Raw genomic sequence first — 6,989 nt, forward strand, 5'->3', positions numbered from 1 at the left:
AGAGAGAGAGAGAGAGAGAGAGAGAGAGAGAGAGAATTCGAATGTATACTGGAGGCGTACTGTAAGGTAAGAATATGTAAAGTATTAATTTTAAGGCATACTAATCCTTTTTTAAGCTCTAACAATTTTCTACACGGGATATAAGTAGATATGTAAATAAATAATGTATGCAGAGACACATGCGAAAAAAGTTCGGAAAATGTATCGAAACGTTACAAAAAAGTGCGGAAAAAATGTCGAAAAGGTGTAATGCAGAAATGAAACTTAAAAGATGCAGAAAAGATGTAGAAGAATTGCAAAACATGTATAAAAACGATGTGAAGAGATGCAGAATAAATGCGGAAGAGATACAAAAAAAATGTAGAAGTGGTGCGGAAAAGGTGCGGAAGAGGTGCAAAAAAGTTGTGGAAACGGTGAAAAGAAATGCAGAAGAAATGCGAAATTAATGCCGGACAGGTGTGAGATGTGATACAGATGTAGAAAAAATGCTGAAAAGGTACATGAAAGATGCGGAAAAAGTGTAGAAGAGATACAATAAAAGTGTTGAAAAAGTGTAGAAAAATGTAGAAAAAGTGCAAAAAAGTACAAAAGAGGTATAAAAAAACAAATAAAGTGTAGAAAAAAGACGCAGTAAAAAAAAAAGGTTAATAGTAATAATAATAAGGGAAATAACAAGGTTTTGCGATGACGATGACGACGACGATCTGAATGACATAAATTGGGCAGAAAAATACAGCCTGGGGCTCCAGACGCCTCAATCGCAGAGGAAATTGTGGAGGAATGGGAGGTTGAGCTCTGCCTGGTCATTCTCAACACTTGATCAAGAAGATTTAATAGATTGAAGGACTCTTTTTATACAAAATAAATAACAATAAATAAAGGGCAAAGTAAGAGTCAAACACATTTTTAAAATTGTAACACAATTAAAAGGAATAAATTATAAATAGAGAAAAATAAAATTAAAAAAATATAATAAAATAAAAACTCACTTTAAATACAAATAAATACTACAAGTTTAGGCTATCGGATTGAGCCCTCTTCAGACACTAACTTATCATAAAAATCGTCGTTGAATGTGGACATTTTATTTTACCATAGATATGTAGATGACATTTGTACTGCAATTTTTTCCGCAAAAATTGATATTTTGCTACAACGGTTTAATTTATTTCATCCACGTCTCCAATTTACTATAAGGGGAGAATAATTAGATTTTTTTGGATGTTACTATATCTATTAGCAAGAATCGATTCGTTTTTTATTAGTACCATAAACCTACCTTTTCAGGGATATTTTTAAATTTCCATTCAAATCATCCAATTGCACAAAAGGAAGGTACAATTTTTTTGCTAGTTGACAAAGCTTTTTTACTTTCTGACTTTATGTTTCATACAAAAAATTTGACATTTATTATTAACGTTTTATTAGATAATGACTATCCATTAACTTTTATTTTTGACACAGTTAATCAACGTATAAAAAATTTACTTAAAAATAGACACATTATGTGCTATGTGTTTATTTGTAAGTAATTTTTTTTCATTCGCACAGACATTGTCAACCGAATCTGCGAATGAATCTGCATCTTGGCTTACGGTACCATTTATTCCTTTTCACACAGAAAAATGTAAACGGTTCAATAGAAACGACATCAGGGCATCTTTTCATAGTTCTAATAAAATGGGTAAATATATTAAAGTAAAAAAGGATATTTGTCCCCATACATCTAAGAGCAATGTAGTTGTTTATAAGATATCGTATAATAATTTTGATGCGTTGTACGTTGGACAGACAGGCAGACAATTGAAAACCAGAATTACAGAACATCATAATCATATTAGACATAACACTTCTGTCCGTTCTATTATAACAGAGCACAGGCTGCAGTATGATCATGATTTCCAATGGGATAATGTTAAAATTTTAGATGAAGAGCCTTAGCTATAGGAAACGCTTAATTTCTGAGATGCTCAATATTATTGTAAAAAGCAGAAAAATAGTCTAAATTTACAAACTGACACTGATGGTGATTCCATAAAGCATATATACCTATTGTAAATAAAGTTTGACTCTTCGATACTGACAGTCCGTCTCTTCTCTCAATCCGTGTTGATCTGTATGTGGTATCATCGAGCGTACATTACGTAGGTTGCTGGAAAAGTTTCTGCAATCTAGTACTTCTAGTGGGGCTAACGTTCTACTATCATATTCGTAAAAGTCCAGATATGATTCCAGATAGGAATCATGACGTCTAATACATACTAAAAGCTGCTTTGCATGAAATTAGCAAAGTTAAATGTAAAAGTATATAAGTATTTTAAACGCTTAACTAATGTTATTGTCATGTTAAAAAAATATATGTGTATCATTTCATTGTCAAAGTTGATTATATTGCATCAGTAAATAATAAAACAAGAAATAAGTTAAAGTTTAATATGATAAATTCAATGCTTTGTATAAAAGGGTTTGAAAAGATATGAAAAATGCTACAATTACGAATTACCGAAAAAGTATTAAAATAAATTGGTACTAACGAAATTTAGTTCCAAAAATGTGAGAATTTTGAGACCTGTTATTTCATAAATTTATAATTTCATTTTCTTAGTTACGATGTTTTTGCTATATTATATCCATGTTACTATAATATGTTACTCACTGTTATTTTCCATGTTATTATAATATGTTACTCACTGTTATATTACTATAATACGTTACTTTATTTTAGTTAATTTTATAATAGTACGCTAGTTTATTTTATAATAGTACCTGTATTCATGTGCAATTGTAAAAGTTTTTTTCGTAAAATAAATTAATATTATTCTTGAGGCTTCTACGGGTGCTTTTTATATAAAGATTATGCGTTTTACAGATTTTTTCCGTATCCAGATTAATTCTTGCAATGCTAACGTTTTGTGAACTTTGCAGTCCACTTCATCAGGGCGAGAAGCAGCCTGATACTGAGCTGTTCCTCCGGGCCGTTCCTTTTATATTACGCTGCTTGTTAGAATGGTGGGGGGAAGAAGAGAATTGTAGATAAGGGGAGGAAAAGAGAGATGGAGAAAATTGGTCGGTCTTTAATAATGAGAGAATGTTCTTCTATATTTTATTTATCTTGTAGCCATTATATATCTCTATTTAGATTAAATACTAAGTATAAGTATATTCAAGTCTATAACGGTAAGCTAGATTTTCTCAATGCCTAAATAATTATACACACAGTAAATTATAATATCTATATCCTATATATGCACATGTATATGTATCATATTTTTGTAGTTATTTAAACTGCGCGCCAAAATTTTTTCGGACTTTATCAAACGCAATTAAACTTCTGCAATAATATCAAGTTAAATTAAATTGACAAGCAATTTCTCAATCTTTGATTCGATATTATATTATTATCCTATATATTATTATATTATATATCCTATATATATACATGCATATACCATATCATATTTTTGTATGTATTGTGTTTTATTCAAACTGCGCCCCGAAATTTTGCTTTTAGTTACTTTTTGAATAACTACAAAAATATGATATATATACATGTATATATATATATATATATAGGATATATAATTCACTCTGAATTATGTAGGCATTGAGAAGATCTAGTTTTGACCGTTATAGGCTTGAATATACTTATACTTATTTAATTTCATGTCGGTTTTAATAAAATCTTATTATTGTCTGTTTTTGTATCTCTATGGCTTCTCTATACTTTCTTGGAGTATGATGTAATCTGAACTATCTTCAAACCATCCAAAAAAATACGACAAATCTTAAGAAATCCTAAAGATTAAATACCTCCACTCAGCTTCGTAGGAGTATAAAATACCTTATTTCTCTGGGTATACATTGGAGGAACCGAGAGAATGGTCAACTTATGGATAAAAAAACACCAACATGATGTCAGCCTAAACGCTACGCAGTTGGCATTATCAGAACACAACCTCGAAACAGGACATCAAATATTTTCACAAAACGACCATAGCCAACATTACATCATACTTTCTAAGAAAGTATAAAGAAGTCATAGAGATACAAAAACATCCTAACAATCTAAATAGAGATAATAGTTACAACACAAATAAAATATGGAAGACCATTCTCCCGGTTATTGAAAATCGACTAATTTCCCCCATCTCTCCTTCCCCTCCCCATCACTTCAACAAGCAATGTAATACACAAGGAACAGCTCAGGCTGCTCTTCGCCCTGATGAAGTGGACTGTAAAATTCACGAAACGTTGGCATTCCCAGAATGGATCTGGAAACGGAAAAAATTCGCGAAAGCCTTTATATAAATTAATATTTCTAATTATAATATTTTAAATTTATATTATTTTTAATTTTTAAAATCTAGCTATTATTTTGCAATTTTCTTTAATTTTTCAAAATCTAACTGTTATTTAGCATTGTCCTCCTGCCCAATCTCAGTGGTCTGAGTGTCAATGCTATTTTTGAAGTGTTGTCTAGCTTTTTTTTTGAGAGTTGGCAACAAAAAGAGGGGAAACGGCCCATCTGCTTACCGGCCCATCGACCTACTGGGCGAGGAAAGCTGTTTGAAAGAATCATAGCTACCCATATCGTCCAGCACTTGGAGAGGTCTTGACTTTCACCAAGAGACCAGTTCAGCTTTCGGAATGGACGCCAGTCCACTATGGACGCTATCATCAGGATCCGTTTCCTCTCGGAATAAGTGGTGTAGAAGGGGGGGGGGAGTGTGATGACAGCGTCTCTTGATATTCGTTACCTTCAACTCCATTCCTTGGGAGATAGTCGAGAGGGCTGCGAACTGTCATGGTCTACCCGACTACTTAAAAAAAACTTTTGGGATTACTTTCGGGACAAAGTGGTAGAATTTATCAATTGGCTAGGACAATCAGGGGTTAAAGTGTTGTCTTGCGGGATTCCTTGGACTACTTCTATGGAACTTCGTATACGATGCTGTTCTCTGCACTCTCCTCCCCGGCGGTTGCGACCTGGTCTGCTTCGCGGATGATACCTTGGTCGTGGCCGGCGGGGAAATATGAGAGGAAGTCACAATTCACGCTGAGACAATCATGGCGGGAGTAGTGCAGAAAATCCAAGAGATAGATCTGAAGGTGGTTCCTCTCAAAACAGAAGTTGTGTTCTTCTACGATAGAGTTTCCAGCCGCCTAAAACCTTTCTGCAAGTGGGGATAGTCCATGTCGAGGTGGGCACCCAGATGAAGTATCTGTGACTCACCTTGGATGAACTCTGGAGATACCAGAGACACTTCTGGTTCCTAGAGTGGGCAGGATGGCAGTCGCACTCGAACGCTTCCTGCCCAATCTCAGTGGTCTGAGTGTCAACCAAGTTTAAGTACTTGTTCGCGAGAACGGTGATGTCGATCCTTTAGTGTGGTCCCAGGAAGTGGCCATTAATTGATGCATCAAGCGCCTCGATTATCCAGTGCAGATTAGGATCGCTGCACGGATATCTCGAGTCTATCGCATCGCGCTACATGTGGCAGTTACGGCTCTAGCGCGGGATCCCTCTCGTGGATCTTCTCGCCTGGAAATGCACCCGATGTATTGGCGCGTCAAGAAAACGAGGTCCAGAGCACTCGAGGAACGAGGCTTACCGATAGAGTTGTGAACATAATGAGAGCACAAGAACGGGGGAAATAGTTCAGGAATGGGAGAGGCAACTCCTAAACCCGAATTCTCTTGACTGCGATTATGGCCCTCTAGCGCTGTATTCAAGATGTAGTTGGGCAGTCAAGAGCGGGCTATTGTACCATTTGGTGCAGGTGCTCTCCAAGCATAATTGTTTCAGAGAGTTCCTGCATGAAATAGAGAAGGAGACACGTAGGTGTTATCACTGTGTGATGTAGTGGTGAACACGGCGCTCCACACTTTGGTAGCATGCACTGCCTGGGAGACAGCGTCGTGCTCTAAAGGACACCTTGGGTGTCGGTGACTTATCCTTCTTGACCGTCATAGACAGAATAGTCGAGAGGGACGAATACCTTCGACTTCTGTTCCGTGGTCATGAGGCGGAAGGAGAAGGCGGAGAGGAGGTGGGAAAATTCCTGTCGAAGCATCTCAACATTGTTTACATGAAAATGTATAATAAGTACGAAAATATATGTACTCCTTTGTACATTCATGTATATATACAACTTTATAAATGCACCATATCTAAACGCAATTCGAACTTCGAGAGAAATAGATAAAAAAAATGTTCAACATTTACCATTGGAATTGAGAGTTTTTCTTTTTATTTCATTTACATATATATATTATTCACGTAAAAGTAAAAAAACCCAAAAAGTAAAAAATGGTTGTTTTGGAAAAATGTCATTTAATCCCATTTTCGAAGCCGCTTATAGAGGACTTTAAATCCATTTTTCTAACAAATATCAAATTTTTCAAACAAATGGCACTCATTTTAACAGTTAACAGGAGGTAAAATACTAACTTTTGACCGTCTTTTTTAAAACTAATTAGACATCTAGGCAATTTTCCTTGTTACGAGTACGAAATGCTACCGTGTTTCTTGAATAATGTAATTTCAAATATTTTTTAATATTTTGAAATGTGTGTTTGCTAGATAAAATGTAGCAGTGGAAATAAGTAATAGTTGCATAGAATATACGAGGGTCGTTTGAAAAGTCCGTGCAAAGTCAGAGAGATGACACTACTGGCGCGTATCAAGGTTAGATTTAGTTAGTAGCATCTCTTGGAGGAACACACACCAAGTTACAGCCAGATCGGTCTATTTGTTTGTGTTTGGCATTCATTTGAATCGAGGAAGTCGAGTGATTTTCAAAAAATGGACGAAAAAGAATTTCGTGTGTTGATTAAACATTACTTTATGAAAGGCAAAACGCCTCAAGAGACTAAAGAGAAGCTTGGAAAACATTATGGTGACTGTGCACCTTCGATTAGAACAGTTTATAAGTGGTTTCAAAATTTTCGGAGTGGCCATATGGGCACAAGTGACGCTGAACGTTCTG

This window comes from Trachymyrmex septentrionalis, unplaced genomic scaffold, assembly GCF_001594115.1.
Source record: "Trachymyrmex septentrionalis isolate Tsep2-gDNA-1 unplaced genomic scaffold, Tsep1.0 scaffold18, whole genome shotgun sequence".
Lineage (NCBI taxonomy): Eukaryota > Metazoa > Arthropoda > Insecta > Hymenoptera > Formicidae > Trachymyrmex > Trachymyrmex septentrionalis.